The sequence below is a fragment of the Pelodiscus sinensis genome, chromosome 1 (genome assembly GCF_049634645.1).
Source record: "Pelodiscus sinensis isolate JC-2024 chromosome 1, ASM4963464v1, whole genome shotgun sequence".
Lineage (NCBI taxonomy): Eukaryota > Metazoa > Chordata > Testudines > Trionychidae > Pelodiscus > Pelodiscus sinensis.
The window spans coordinates 323,318,223-323,334,761 of NC_134711.1; the positions used below are offsets into that span (position 1 = coordinate 323,318,223).

The 16,539-nt window shown below is 44.6% G+C and overlaps 1 protein-coding gene across 3 annotated transcripts in view; it reads right to left on the reverse strand.

Annotated features, from left to right (window-relative positions):
- SLCO2B1 (solute carrier organic anion transporter family member 2B1) overlaps window positions 1–16,539 on the reverse strand; it is a 170,334-nt gene that overhangs the window by 111,204 nt on the left and 42,591 nt on the right. The window contains exon 1 of one of the 3 annotated variants that reach the window (XM_006127506.4): window positions 9,578–9,732. The exons of the other annotated variants lie outside the window; for them this stretch is intronic. The gene's annotated coding sequence lies outside the window, so the exon portion shown is untranslated. Of the gene's footprint in view, window positions 1–9,577; window positions 9,733–16,539 lie in introns of those variants that run through there. 3 annotated transcript variants of the gene reach the window in all.

The following is a 16,539-nucleotide window of genomic DNA, read 5'->3' on the forward strand; positions in this document are numbered from 1 at the left end:
TTTGCTAAAGCTAAAGTCAAGGTATATCTGTCACCTCCCCCCTATCTACAGAGCCAGCTATCTCATCATAGAAGCCATCAGGTTGGTCCGGCATGACTTAATTTTGGTGAATCCATGCTGACTGTTCCTGATCCCCTTCCTCTCTTCCAAATGCTTCAGAATGGATTCCTTGAGGATCCCCTCCATGATTTCTCTGGGAACTGAGATGAGGCTGGCCAGACTGTAGCACCCCAGAGTTTCTTTTTTCCTATTTTTAAAGATGGGCACTGCATTTGTCTTTCTCCAGTCATCTGGGGCAACTCCTGATCACCATGGCTGTGTCTAGACAGCATCCCTTTTCCATAAAAGGGATGCAGATTAGACACATCGCAATTGCAAATGAAGCGGGGATTTAAATCTCTCCCGCTTCATTTGCTTGAACATGGCTGCCGCTAAGGGATCTTTCAGAAAAGGCTTTATTTTCTGAAAGATCCCAGTCTAGACTAGCGCTTTTTTCCGGCAAAGCCCCGAGCCAGAAAAAAGCGGCAGCCATGCTCATGCAAATGAAGCGGGGGAGATTTAAATCCCTGCTTCATTTGCAATTGCGATGTGTCTAATCTGCATCCCTTTTACGGAAAAGGGATGCAGTCTAGACACAACCCATGAGTTTTCTACAATAATGGCCAAAGGCTCTGAAATCACATCAGCCAACTCCCTCAGCAGACTTGGATACATTGCACCCAGTGCCATGGACAAAGGGCACCTCCACTAGAGGTGTGTAAATTCTCACAAGCACTAGTGTTACAGGGTAATGGGCTCATGTGAACCCTGCTTTCAAATAGTACTACATTAAGGGTTACTAGCAACTTTTTAGTGTACACCAGTAGGGGCCAGACTGGCCAGCTATCCATGTAAAGAAACTCGTAGAAGAGGAAATAGCTTAGGTTTTGTAACTAGTACCTAGTATAGAGACCAGCATTCACTTCCTCTTCTTCTTCGCATGATATTCTTATTGATAAACTAGGCAAATATAACTTAGATAGGGCCACGATAAGGAGGGTGCATAATTGGCTGGATAACCGTAGTCAGAGAGTTGTTGTTAACAGTGCTAAATCCTGCTGGAAAGGAATAACAAGTGGAGTTCCTCAAGGGTCTGTTTTGGGACCCGTACTGTTCAATATCTTCATCAATGATGTAGATATTGGGATAGAGAGTACGCTTATTAAGTTTGCAGATGATACCAAACTGGGTGGGGTTGCAACTTCTTTGGAGGATAGGGACATAATTCAAAATAACCTTAGCAAGTTAGAGAAATGGTCAGAGGTAAACAGGATGAAGTTTAATAAAGAGAAATGCAAAGTGCTCCACTGAGGAAGGAACAATCAGTTCCATACATACAAGATGGGAAGCGACTGTCTAGGAAGGAGCATGGAGGAAAGGGATCTAGGGGTCATAGTGGACCACAAGTTGAATATGAGTCAACAGTGTGACACTGCTGCAAAAAAAGCAAATATGATTCTAGGTTGTATCAACAGGTGTGTTGTAAGCAAAACTCGTGAAGTCATTCTGCTGCTCTACTCTGCACTAGTTAGGCCTCAGCTGGAGTACTGTGTCCAGTTCTGGGCGCCACATTTCAAGAAAGATGTGGAGAAATTGGAAAGGGTACAGAGAAGAGCGACAAGAATGATTAAAGGTCTAGAGAACATGACCTATGAAGCCAGGCTTCATGAACTGGGCTTGTTTAGTTTGGAAAAAAGAAGATTAAGGGGGGACATGATAGCGGTTTTCAAATATCTAAAAGGGTGTCACAAGGAGGAAGGAGAAAATTTGTTCCTCTTGGTTTCTGAGGACAGGACAAGGAGTAATGGGCTTAAAGTGCAGCAAGGGAGGTTTAGATTGGACATTAGGAAAAAATTCCTAACTGTCAGGGTGGTCAAATATTGGAATAAATTGCCAAGGGAGGTGGTGGAATCTCCCTCTCTGGAGATATTTAAGAACAGGTTAGATAGACATCTGTCAGGGATGGTGTAGACAGAGCTTGGTCCTGCCTTGAGGGCGGGGGGCTGGACTCGATGACCTCTCGAGGTCCCTTCCAGTCCTATGATTCTAAGATTCTATGATTCAGGAGAATGCAATATACAGTAATATCCTAAGCACTGGTTTCCTCAGGCAGTATGGATCAGAGCAACATAGCCACAGTAAAGTGCACTGACAGTTCACTTTCAAGGTATTCTGTGGTTGTCACTATACACTTTAGATACTCATCTCTTCATGGGGACTCTAAGGCTGTGTCTAGACTACATGCCTCTGTTGGCAGAGGCATGTAGATTAGACAGATCAGCAAAGGCAAATGAAGCCGCGATTTAAATGATCGCGGCTTCATTTACATTTACATGGCTGCCGCGCTGAGCCGACAAATAGCTGATCAGCTGTTTGTCGGCTCGCCGCTAGTCTGGACGTTCCCCCTGTCGACATCAAAGCCCTTTGTCGGCAGCCCCGTTATTCTTCGTGGAATGAGGTTTAAAGGGGCTGCCGACAAAGGGCTTTGATGTTGACAGGGGGAACGTCCAGACTAGCGGCGAGCTGACAAACAGCTGATCAGCTGTTTGTCGGCTCAGCGTGGCAGCCATGTAAATGTAAATGAAGCCGCGATCATTTAAATCGCGGCTTCATTTACCTTTGCTGAACAAACAAATCTACATGCCTCTGCCGACAGAGGCATGTAGTGTAGACGTACCCTAGGGAATAAAACTCCTGATGCAAATACGATTATGTGGGCTACAGGAGAACCACCTATGGTTTAGAATCATAGAACAGTAGAACTAGAAGGGACCTCAAGAGGTCATCAAGTCCAGCCCCTTTGCCCGCACAATAGGACAAGCACCATGTAGATCATCCCTGACAGGGATGTATATAGTATAGGACAATATTGATTGCATGTAGCAGAAGGCAGTGATACCCGCACTTGCTTAGGCCGCTCAACACACTGCAGTTTTGTTTTTATGTCTGTCATACAAATTCAGTCCCCAGAAGCTCATGGAGTTGATACACCATTCATATCCAAAGATACACAATCAAAAATAGCAGAGGGAAGGAAATGAAGAGGTTGCATGCAAGGCAGAAGAGAGATTTTTGTGCTGACACTTGAAATTGTGGCATGTTACATAAACGGAGAAGACGGAGATTGCACAATAACAACCTGTTCAAATAATTTCTCAAGACAACGCTTCCCCACTGTGTGGATTATTCTGCAGCAGACTTGAATACTCCTGCCTTTGTAACTGGGATTCTTTTATAGGATTTTCAGAGTGGAGTGTCTACAGCTTGGCTCTACCAGAGAGATTTGCAAAGTCCCAATGCAGCGTGCCTTGTGCTGACATGCAGCATTCCCGTTGCAGCCTCAGGATATAAAATGCGTGGCCTTTTGCCAGCTGATGTTTGTTCTGAGGTTTAATCCACTTTGATGGCCACTGCTGGTTTAGTGGTTGTCTTCTGTTTTCTTTTTGTAGGAGTCAGAATGCACAGCTACTTCTAGCTGAAGTCAGCCACATGACAGGCAGAAACCAGGCAAACTGCTAATACACTTCACTCCTTGCCTGCAGAAACTCCATTCCAGACATACAGCTCTGTCAATGCCTGTTTCAAGGCCTACGTTCTTCTCAAGTATAGGCTTTCCATCAAGTCCAGATACAGGGCCAACCTCACTTGTGTTATAATTAATTGGCTGCTTCCCAGACGGAGAAAACAGGACTACAAAAGATCATGTGATCCCTTAATGGTCACCTGGGTCTTATAAAAAGGACTGAGAGAGATCAGCCAGGGATGATCCACAAGAAGTGGGAGGGCTCATGTGGAAGTCTCTGAGCCAGGTTCTGCAACAGGCTGGCTACTCCAGGGGGAACCAGCCTGTGGAACGAGTCCTCTACACTAGATCAGTGAGGTCCTCTTTAAGGCAGCCTAGCAACCAGGACTAGGAACTGGGAGTAGGAACCAGGCCCAGAAGGCAGGCTGCAGAAAATCCCCGAAGAACAAAGGGACACTTCGGGATTTTTTGTTGGACTTTTGCTGCCCCAGAAAGGGTTGGATTTGTCACTTGCTTGTAAGGGCTGAGCCATAACTCCAGCACAGACCGGTGGCTGGAGATCTGAGGAGACCAACTTCATGGATGGAATCGGAGGAGGGGAATGCCAGCTGCATCCTGCTGTGTTATAGGGTAGCCACATTCAATAACAGCCACCAAACAAATTATTTCAGTAGCAACCGTAAGGCAGCATTTGGACCCATGCCCCCAAGGATGAGCAATTAGTGCAGTAACTCTGCATTCCTCGCTCATACCTTTAATTCTTAAGCAAGGACTCAGAGAGTCCCTCTGCCTGCCTTACTGTGTTTACCATTCTGCTCCAAAAATGCCCTGGTGTGCCCAGCCAAAGCCCTGTCCTAGCACTCTACTAAAGGAGGAGGCAACAAACAGGTTTTAATTAATATCGGAACTGTATGTGCTCCTGGGCTGAAGGAACTCACGGGCATGGCACAGGGTGGAAGTCAATATGCCTTTGATTCAAACCCACTCCTCCTACTAATTTGGATTTTTGAGTGTGGGTGCATCTAGGGTTTGTAGTTTCCAAAAACCCCTTGGGTTAAAGGAGAATCTTTGTTAGCTGCAATAAGACTAGGTTTTGTAGCAGGGTGGGCAATAATTTTTATTGGAGAGCCATTCCAAGATTTTGGTAACAAGGGCCACACTTTTCTATGGGGCAGGTGTGGGGTCCAGAACAGGGGCTGGGTGCAGAAGACAGCTCAAAGTACGGGACTGGGGTGCAGGAGAGGGTGTGAGGTCTGAGAGAGAGTTTGGGTGAAGGAGTAGGCTGTGACCTGGGGCACGATATTGGGGTGCAGAGTCTGGGAGGGAGTATGGGTGCAGGAAAGGATTCTGACCTGAGGGAGAGGTGTAGGGTTGGGGAGGGAGTATGGGTGGAGGAGAAAGTTTGGCCTCAGTTAGAGGTGAAGGAGGGGGTGCAGGGCCTAGGAGGGCATTGTGATCTGGTGGAGGGAGGGTGCAGAGGGTTTTGGTAGTGACCCGGGCCAGAGGGTGTAGTAACCTCGAGCAGGGAGTTGGGATATAGGAGGGCGTAGGGTGCCAGATGCAGGCTGTGGCCAGGAGGCACTTACTTAGGCGGCTCCCAGCCAGCAGTCCAGAGGTACCCTCAGGCAGGCTCCCTGCCTGCTGCAGTCCCAGGCTGCTCAAAGCGGCTGGTTGCTCCATATGGCTCCCTGCGCTGCGTACCAGGGGCATGGAACTTGCATACTACCCCCGCCACTACCACAATCATTGCAGGAGTTGTCATGATTGTGCTGGGGGCAACGGGGGAGTGGGTAGCATGTGAAGTCTTCTCCTGCCCCGGTACATAGCACAAAGGGGAACATGGAGCAGCCTGGAACTGCAGCAGGCAGGGAGCTTCTTGAGGGTCTCGGTGGGGCAGACTGTGGGCTGGATCCAAAGGCTCGGTGGGCCAGAACAAACCTGAGGGCCGTATCTTGCCCACCCCTGCGTTATAGTGTCTCTAGTTTGCTGCTACTGGAAGACAACAGACACACAAAATCTTTTATCAATTCTGATTCTATCCAACTGAGGGCAAATGCCCACACACATACCTGCCTGCATATTAGGAGTCTGAGAGAAGCAAAACCTGGCTTGGGGACAATTCTAAGAAATACAAGTTATTTCTTGTGAGGAGTGTGGCAGGCACTTACAGCCATGCAAAATAGCCAGTGGAGGAGCTGGTGCCATCCCGCACCATATAAATTTTAGCTCAGCGATTAAAGTATTCACCTGGGATGTAGAAGGTCAGATTCAGTTCCCCTCTGTGCCTGAGGTGGAGAGAATTTGAATAGGGCTTCCCACTCCTCTCAAAGTGGGATAGTCTGGTGGGAGTGTCCCTCGGTCTCACCTGCAGAAATTGGTCTACTCTGCATAAATAGAGTCATTGGTCAGAGAGAGACAATGGCTAGGGGACCCAATTGATAGGTAGGAGACCCAGGATCCAGTCCCTCTTCTCCAAAGATTCTTTAATCACCCTCAGGAATAGGTGACATCGAAGAGGTTGTTTTGTGGGTTGCAGTGATGCCTAAAACTGGGAAGGAGGCACCTATGTAACTTGCCGTAAGCCACGCAGGCTGGCTGTGGAAGGCAAGGAATTATGAGGGTCACCATTCCTCTCACTTGAAGATAGTAAGTAAAAATGAAACTGAGGCTAATGTAAAGTGTTTTCAATTAATGCTGCAGTACAGAATGCTCAATGGATCAAATGTGGCCTAGTGGGGCAGTGACTGAAAGACATTATCAGTTAATGGCTGCTCCGTGGCCTTTCTGAAAAGAATTGGATGACTTAGCTCTGTCCCTAGTCGACTGACCTCACCTCATAAAAACCATGATCACAACTGACATAATTGTTTTCTTCATCCTGAAAGGAAATTTCAGCTGAAATGTTGATGTGGAAAACAAAAATATTGAAAGTGCTCTCAATTACTGGTAACAAAGGAGAATAGACCAGGAGATAAAATTTTGTGTATCTGGATTTAAACCAATCTCTAACCTTTAATGATTTGAGGAGATCTTCATGAGGAGCCGATTATCCCACATCTGCCAACTGTGAGTGTTACACTTGGTACCCCCATATTTACCATGATAATAAGAGTATGACATGCTTTCTATAACACAGGCCATGTGAGAGATCATTCTAAGAGCCTTGATCTGCTGAATATTAATACCCTGGTGGGTTGTATTTGCTATCACTGTCAGTGGAGTTATGAAGTTTTGCTGTGTGTGTGTTACTGACATATGTTGTGAAGTTAGAAACACTCACAGCCAGCCTTACAAATGCAATAGTGGAGGCACCACATGTGCTAATGGCCCATTAAAGAGAATATACATTCACAAGGGCTGTCCCAGGAACCTATACAATGGATGCTTTTTAGAGATAATGCATAGTAAACAATTCAATGGATGTTTCCAGCAAGCTGGAAGAAACTGTAAAAAAGAGCAAGTGACATCATCACTTGGCATCCCTTCCCCCAGCAATTCAACATCTGGAAGCCTGTTGGGAGGACCAAACATTTGGAATGGAAAGGACAATCCCAGCTTGGTTATAAAGGAACTATACTGTGAGGGAGAGACCCTGCTTGATTCAAATACACTCTAGTTCATGGAACACAGATAGTGATTTTACTTTTATTTTTTAGGTAACCAACTTTGATCTGTACTTATTACTTATAGTCACTTAAAATCTCTCTCGCTCTTAATAAATCTGTTTTATATCTTACCTTAAACAGTAGGTTTTGGTTGACGTGGTTAGGAAATCTGCTCAAGAATAAGAGCTGCACTGATTTGGCCTCAGCTGGAATATTGTGTCCAGTTCTGGACAGCACGTTTCAGGAAAGATGTGGAGAAATTGGAGACGGTCCAGAGAAGAAAATTATTAAAAGTCTAGAAAACATGAGCTATGGGGGAAGACTGAAGAATCTGGTTTGTTTAGTTTGGAAAAGAAGACTGGGAGGGGACAGGATAGCAGCTTTTAAGTATCTAAAACGGTGTTACAAGGAGGAGGGAGAAAAAATGTTCTCCTTGACCTCTGATGATAGGACAAGAAGCAATGGGCTTTTAAATTGTAGCAAGGGAGATTTAGGTTGGACACTGCAAAAAACTTCCTAGCTGGCAGGGTGGTTGAATACTGGAATAAATTGCCTAGGGAGGTTGTGGAATCTCCATCACTGGAGATATTTAAGAGCAGGTTAGATAGACATCTATCAGAGATGATCTAGACAGTGCTTGGTCCTGCCGTGAGGGCAGGGGACTGGATTTGATGACCTCTCAAGGTCCCGTCCTGTTCTAGTAGACTCATAGAACATGTCCCCTCCACACTGAGGGTGAGGCAGACTGGGTTATAAACTTCCACTGGTCAGGCTTCTCACCAGGGCAGGATGGTCAAAGCCTGGGGTTCTAGGCTAGGCAGATGGGTGAAGTGGCTGCAGTGTCTCTATTGTTAGTTCACAAGTGGCAAGAAGATGCATTCATGTACCTGAGCTAGGTGTGTCCCCACCAGGGGATGTCTGTGTACATGCAGGATCTGGAGAGATTTGCAGCTTGTCACAGCATCAGAGTGTGAGAGGGAGCCCAGAGGGAACCTGTCATGATGTGGTTCTTACTTGCCTTTAGGAGCATTGAAGTGCTGCCAGAGAGTGGGTACCAAACTCCGTAGCTGGAGCTCGGTCTGAACCAGCGTGACGATTCCTATGTTTCTATGGCCAAGGACTGGATGAATTGTGGAGAGTGAAGCATTCTCTCATTCCTAGAGTTGATCCAGCTAAGTCAAGGCTGAGAGAGATTGCTGGACCACAGGGGAGTCTGCACTGAAATTGCTGCACTGGGGCTTATTCTGAGAATTCATGACTCCGCTCTCCAAGACTAATAATCCCACCCCATTCACCGACAGGCCGGTCATGCAATGAATAAAAGTGCTGTAACATAGCATGATGTTCACTATGAATGTCTGCAAAGCAGCCACTGGCACTGCTTGCGATATTGTCATCACACCGTCTGTGTAGAGCTGCAACACTGCTAGCTTAATGCTTGATTTTTTTCTATTACTTTAACACCTACCAGCTCCTTGTCACACTCATTCTCCATCTAGCCAAGGAGATCAAACAGCCACATGCTGCTTAATTGACCAGATGAGTCTCTGGTCAGGAATCCAACCAAAGTCCCTCTCATTGCAATACAGAGCACTTTCTCAATGTCCCCAACTGCAACCTAAGGGATACATGTCCAGGAAATGGTTTATAACTCTTTAGACCCTGTACTAAAATAAAACCAGCCTTCCCTGAATTTAACACCTCCTTTTTACATCAAAAGCTAAATATGGGACACTTCCAGCCCACTTAATTAGCCCCATTAGCACCAGTCTTACAATTGACAGGTACTTCTCCCCCCTTCTTTTTCTGTTATAAATTCTGGGTTTACGTTATTCCTCTCCCGCTCATCTGATGAAGTGGGTTTTGCCCACGAAAGCCTGTGATACTATAAATATTTCTGATCCTCTCTAAGGTGCTCCAGGACTATTTTTTTTTAAAGTGACAGACTAGCACAGCTACCCCTCTGAGACTAAAATAAATGCAAGGCATCAGAAAACACAGTCCGGGTTAGTGAAATTTCCAGGAGTGAGGTGATTTTCTTGCATGTATTTGTGGAACATTTCATTCTAGTTCACTAGGTGATTTCACTGCAAGTGGGTTATGACCATGGCTGCAGTGTCAAAATACATCTGTTTTGTTAGAACAAGAGAAATAAACAAGAAGAGAGACCTCCTCACAGAACAGAACATTTGTGCTCACTCTCTCTTTTTGAGCTGCTAGAAATCCAAGTCCTGTATAGTCTAGGAAGTTGTATAAAAGTTACTCACTGGGGAAAACAGTTCAGGCAGCTATAGATTTATAGACACATGAGCTGTGCTGAGATTTGAATCTGGAGGAAAACCTGGAACAAGTTAAGCAACAAGCAGCTCAACAACCTTCTTTCGTACAACAAAGCACTGGGGATACTCACAATTTCTAGGTGCCCCCGGTCAGAGTCTCAAGGTTCTTGTAGCAATCACATTCCTCAGCCAATGTGTTTTCTAACCATGGAACACTTTAGTTTTCAGCTTGGGGTTGGAGGTGTGTGTGTGTGTGTGTGTGTGTGTGTGTGAGTGTGTGAAGGGGAGGGACTTAGCCTATGATTCTGATCCAAAGTTGCCAAAGGTCTTTTTCTAATCTTCACTTTTGCAATGTCTGTCTGCACTAGGATTTTCTGTTATTTTTGTTGAGCTTTAAGTCTTTCATTTGCACATTTTTGGAACCAAAATTATAGATACTGCCATTCATGTGAATTTGTAGCCAAAAGCCTTTAAAATTGCATAGCTCTTGATTTAAAAATAAATCCTATCAAAACCAGCAATCTTTGCTTTTATTTTATTTTCTGTCTTATTCTGTCTATTGCAAAATTTCTCTTCTCAACCCCTACCCCACATGTACTCCCAGGATCCATCTCATGCTTTGTTTGTCTTATTATTCTAATTTGTTACTTCTGGCTTTCTAAACTGCAGTGTTGGTTATGGATTTGTGATTTAGAACGTTTGTTTATATAACTAATCACTTATAACATTCTGAGATAAGGAAAGAGAAATTAAAGTACAGACAACACCCGCTAACACTGTCAAGGGACAACAGGGATTTCTCTTTTCTAGTTTGTCATTTAAAAAAAATGTTTACGATGTTTGAGTACACACTGATCCTCTGGAATTAGCAGTCTTCTCACTTTTTTTTCTTATATCTCAAGGACACTCCAATGCCATGCTGTATATCATATTTTTCCATGCAGAGATGGCTCCTCTTACAGAGAGAATATACTACTTCCATGCCTCATTTTACCTTCTAAATAAGGAGAGACCCTATTCTAAAAGTTAAAACCTGGGATTCAGGAATTCCGGTCTCTGTTCCCTGCTCTGTCACTGACTTTTTGCTTGGCCTTGGCCAAGTCATTTAACCTCACCTGTAAAATGGAGTTAACACTTCCCAGAGTAATGCAAAGTTTCACTTTCTTAGGAAAGTGCTAGTGAAATGCAGCATATTAATATTGGTCTTAGGTGACAAATTCAGACCTAGTGTGAGTGGGAATAATACCAATGAAATTAGTGGGACAAGGTCATTCCTTCCATTCAATATAATTACACTTGGTTATGCCAGTGGTGAATTTAGCCCCAAGGAGTTGCACATGCCTACTCCAGGCATAGCTATGACTTTATGCATTTTGGTCCTGAGGCTTAGCTGAGTGGCAGTTTTGGTTCAGATAAGTATCCATATATCTGGGTACTTATCCAAGTCCTTTCTGCTAAACTCAGAGCAAATGCCACCAGACAGTGGCAGTCTGAGCAGTAGCTGATACTGATTTGCCATGTGTGCACTGAGCTAATTAGGTTCCTTGTGTGGGAGGAAAAGAACAGATTCACAGTAGGTGCTGCTTTTTCTGCTTATCTTTTTCCTGATGCACACTTTTTATTTCTGTTTGGAACAATGGGGGCCTAGTTACTTTGGAAGCTACAGATGTAAAATATTGGTTGAGGTTTCGAAATGGGTCAGTCAGAACCATGTTATCATCTCCCCGGGTTTGGTGGGCCACAAATGAACAAGCCCATAGTTTTGATTCTGCAAAATCCAAACCATCCCCATTTCAGTAGTAGTTAGGCTTGCCAGATGCTTTCACCAAAACTCCTGAACATGGCAGGAAAAGAACTGGGTTGAGCAAAAAAACCTCCCAAAAAACCAAAACAAAAAACAAAAAACAGGAGACCAAACTTGTTGGAAAAAACAAACAAATCAGGAGATGAAAGTTGTTGAGCAAAAAAAAACCCCTAAAAACTCGGGAGAACAAAAAAAGGTCAATGCATCTTTAAGAATCCCCCTGTTCCTCACTCCCTTCCCCTCCCCGCCCTCCGCCAACTCCAGATGCAGCAGGAGAACAATGTCCCCGCCGGCCTTCCACCCAAGAAAAACAGAAAATCCCGGACATTTTACATGCCCAATTTTTTCTTTTTTACCAGACAGGGGTCAGAAATAACAGACTGTCTGGGCAAAAACCGGACACCTGGCAACCCTAATAGCAGTGTATTCAAGATGCTTTGTGTCTGACTCCTTGAAGCACACAATAAGGGTGTAACCCCCAAGGAGATTGCTTGGATTCCCGGGGCCTTGTCTGCTGGCAGCTCAGGGAGAGGCACTCTGAGTTTGCCTTGGCTCCCCCTCCCTACCAGGGCCAGAGTCTGCCCGGCAACCCACAGGGAGTGAGATGCCCCTCCCAGGGGGAAGGAGAGACCATTGTTGGGGGGAGTCTGGAGCCAGCCAGGAAAAGGGGAGGACTGAGTGTGTGGGAGCTAGTAAGCCCCAGGCCTGCATGCAGGGTTCCCCCTGAGAGCTAGCCTCTAGGGACCTGAAGGCAGGATCCCTCAGCTGGGTTTATGTCTCCACTGTTGATTCCCAGTTGTGGAGTTTGCTGGGAGGCTTCCCCAGCCAGGCGGAGTTGGCTCTCCAGCTCCCTGGGTGAGAGAGTCACTGCATGGTCAGCTGGGCTCTAGCAGCAAGTTCAGGGCTGCTGCCTGCTGTGTGGGTCTGGAGGCTGGCCTGGGAGGCTGTAGTTTTGAATTTTGGTGCAGTTGTGTGGTCTGCATCTTGAGCCCTGCACCCCTTCACGGTGAGGGGAAATTCTGGGACCGAAGCAGCCTGGTTCCTGCTTGAAGAGGACCCCTGTGAGAAGAGAGCAGCCCTTTGCAGAGACTGAGTCATCTCTCAACCTGAGGCTCATTCATGGAGTGTGTGAGTGCACCAATTTTTAGTTAGTAAGTCAGGGAATTTGTTTGGGGATTTTATTACCTGCAGCCTATTAAACTGTGGAGGGATTTACTGCCTTCTCCCATTTGTGAGTCCTTTGGGCTGTACTGGACCTAGTCAGCCCCACTGCTAAACCTCTGCAGAGAAGGATTGTGTGGTCAACAGTCATCAAGGGCCCCAACAAAGTACGTGTACCAACGGGACACTAACTTCACAGTTGCAGGGCACCGGTGACCCTAAAAATAATGTTTTACCCTGTTCTGTTATAATTGTCTCCTGTTTAATATAATTGTGTTTATTATAGTGATTGTGTTTGTGTTATTTTCTGGGAGTCTCCAACTATCTGGCGAATACGTGGGGATTATCCTGGGCTAGAATTTTCCTCCCAAGCTGCCCTGGCAACCCTGCTAGGAAGGAGTGAGGGGGGTGGAGGCACCGCCAAGTACATCAATCAGAAAGAATAAAATTGAGTAGGTGGCGGGATCCAGAAGAACCCAGACCTATCCATCCGAACCTGAAAGGAGATTGGCTCTAAAAGAAGGTAACCAGGTGGAGAGGGGGCGCTACAAGGGTTTCTGTGGATGATCTCAGATACTTTCGCAGTGCGATCCCTGAGTTGCCTGTTGTTCTTTCTAGGACATCGAAACCCATGGGCACACTGCTTCAGCCACATGTATTTTGAAGGTGCCCACGGGGTGCATGAGTGGTTGGTTGCCCCATTGCCACTGCTGTACCTGCTGTTGGAATTCATGTCCATGGCCTCCTGAGGAGATTTGTGTGTGTGTGCTTTTTGAACTTAGAAATATCTAATCATGTTAAAATATTCTACACAGAACTGCAATAGTAGAGACAGTGGGAGGAGAGAGGGGAGTGGGCTCTCTCAAATTGTAGGCACATAGATTTTCTGCTGTGATTAGAAATGAGCACCATGCAGAGTTTGGATCTAGATCTAGATTTGGATACAAGTGTGAACTTTCCTAAAGTTTAGGGACATAGTCACAGATAATTTTCCCTCAAATTTTTTTCACCCATGTGCAGAATAAATGTTATGTGCACTGTAGCATATGCAGATGTGCACCACCAGTCAAAACACATGCTGTTGGCTGACAGTGCTGCATGCATTCTGCTCCTCATGTGGGTATCATTTGAATCTTTCTTGTGCGGCAGCTCAACCACTCAGCTTACACACAACACTGGTCAGAAATACTAATCCAGATCCAGCAGTACCCAAACATTACATTGAGGGGAAGTGGGGCTGGATCCACTTCTCTTTGTATTTGGGCTCTTATCTGGCAGCCCATCACCTGACTGCCTGTCTCATTTTGGACCTAATATTAAACACCATTAAACACCTACCATTATATAGCTATCATTCCACTGATTCAAGGACTTTGGTTTCTAAATTCTAGAAAAACAAAGACAGTGAAACACTAGAGGTACATCTAGACTACATGGCTCCATTGACAAAGAAGCGGGGATTTAAATAATCCCCGCTTCATTAAAATAAAAATGGCCACCGCGCTGTGCCAACGATCAGCTGATCAGGCACAGCGCGGCAGTCTAGACACGGCGTGGTTGACAAGGGAAGCCTTTGTCGACTGCTCCAGTTCACGAGGCATACCGGAGCAGTCGACAAAGGCTTCCCTTGTCAACCACGCCACATCTAGACTGCCACGCTGTGCCGGATCAGCTGATTGTCGGCACAGCGCGGTGGCCATTTTTATTTTAATGAAGCGGAAATTATTGAAATCCCCACTTCTTTGACTATGCTGAGTAAACTATTTTACATGGCTCCGTCGACGGAGCCATGTAGTCTAGACTCTACTAAGAGTCCTATATTCTTATTAAGGACAAGGAAACTTGTTTCAGTGTGAAGTTTAAGATGTGGGGGGTTTTTCAATAAAGCCCTAAATGCTTTGGATCATGAGAAGAGGTAGGGTAGCCAGCTAAGTTAAATGTGAAGTTGAGTGAAGTGTCCTATTCTGACGGTAAGCACAATCCTCAAGGAAGGAAGCATACTGAATGCCTGCACTCTGGTGCTTTATTTCTTCACCAATACTGCCACCTAGCGACAAAGGTTCATTTCTGCAGCAATTCATTTCAATGACCTCTGTTCAATAATAGCAGGCCCTGATCTTCAAAAGAGATGTGCACATATGTGCATGTAGTTGACTTTATGTACTGTAAGTTAGTCCCACTGACATCCACAGAAATTACTCCTTTTTAAAAATCAAGCAATTTTTTTAAAATTATCCTAGTAGATCTAATGAAGATTGATGAATATGGGAAGTTTGAAATACCTGAGTCCTGTGAGCTTTCACTTAGGCTATGTCTACACTGGCATGAATTTCCGAAAATGCTTTTAACGGAAAAGTTTTCCGCTAAAAGCATTTTCGGAAAAGCGCGTCTAGATCGGCAGGATGCTTTTCCGCAAAAGCACTTTTTGCGGAAAAGCATCCGTGGCCAATCTAGACGCGGTTTTCTGCAAAAAAGCCCCGATCGCCTTTTTCACGATAGGGGCTTTTTTGCGGAAAACAGTACTATGCTGTCTACACTGGCCCTTTTGCGCAAAAGTCTTTCGGAAAAAGACTTTTGCCCAAACGGGAGCAGTATAGTTTTTCCGGAAAAGCACTGATGATTTTACATGAGCTCGTCAGTGCTTTTCTGGAAATTCAAGAGGCCAGTGTAGACAGCTGGAAAGTTTTTCCGGAAAAGCAGATGATTTTCTGGAAAAACTTACCAGTCTAGACACAGCCTTCATGTTTATAGACATTAAATGCTTGTAATAAAAAGTATTCATATTTACGTCCTAACAGTGTTATTGTTCCTTACAGGGAGATTTCAAGTGTTTAATCTTCCAAAAGAAGTGATAGAAGCATCATTCTTTCATAAGAGGTCATAAAGCTCTTTCACAATGAAAAAACAGTTTCTTGCCATTTCAACCAGAAAGGGCATTGTCTCAACGACTTGATTACCTGCATCCTGCTTCAAAGACATTTTAACACCAAACTTGAAAGAGAATCCACTGAACTGTCATTCATGCTTAAATTTGACACTTTACGCTTAGGTCTGAACAAAGATATTAATTATCGTAACCTTTACAAAGATAGCTTCCCCAATTATCACCTCTAATATCATTAGCTCACAGACATTTGCCTCCCCCACCCCCATCCCTCTTCTGTTCTGAAATTTGATTTGTCCTTTTCATATGTGTTCATTTTTTTGATTGTATCCTTTGGTATATATGGTCATGCCAATTTTCTTCCACTATTTGATCTGAGGAAGTGGGTCTGGCCCACGAAAGCTCATCACCTAATAAACCATCTTGTTAGTCTTTAAAGTGCTACATAGTCCTGTTTTTTGTTTCATAAAGCTAAGTGTGATCCCAGACTGACTTTCTTTATAATGCAAGCCATTGGACTTTCCTGAATTAATTCCTGTTTGGATTACAGCAGATTTTTTAGCCATATAAATAAAAAGAAAACAAGGAAAGAAGTGGGCCCAGTAAAATGGGGTGGAGATTAAAGATAATTTAGGCATGGCCCAGCACCTAGTGGAATATTATGTCAATTGTGAATAAGGGTAATAAGGATCTTAAGGATGGTGGCAGGGTGGACAATGAGGATGTGGAAGTAGAAATGGCCACATCTGAAGTGGAAGTCCAACTCAAACCAGTTTAAGGAGACTAAAACCAGAGCCTGGACAATTTTCATCCAAGAATATTAAAGCAACAGGCACATGAAATTGAAAGTCCACTAGGAAAGATTTTTAATGAATCTGTAAACTGGGGGGCCATATGTTATGACTGGAGAACTGCTAATATAGTTCCTGTTTTTAAGAAAAGGAAGGAGAAAGTGAGCCAGGAAACTAGAATTCTGTTAGTTTGACTTCAGTTCTGTGCAAAGTTTTGGAACACATTTTGAAAGAGAAAGTAAACAAGGCAACAGAGGTAAATGGTAATTGGGAAAAATGCAACATGATATTACAAAAGGTAGATCGTGCTACAACAGCTTAATCTCTTTGGGTATGTCTACACTAGCTCATTAATTCGAGCTAGGTAGGCAAATGAGACGACTGGAGTTGCAAATGAAGCCCGGGATTTACATATCCCGGGCTTTATTTGCATGTTCCTGTCCAGTCGCCATT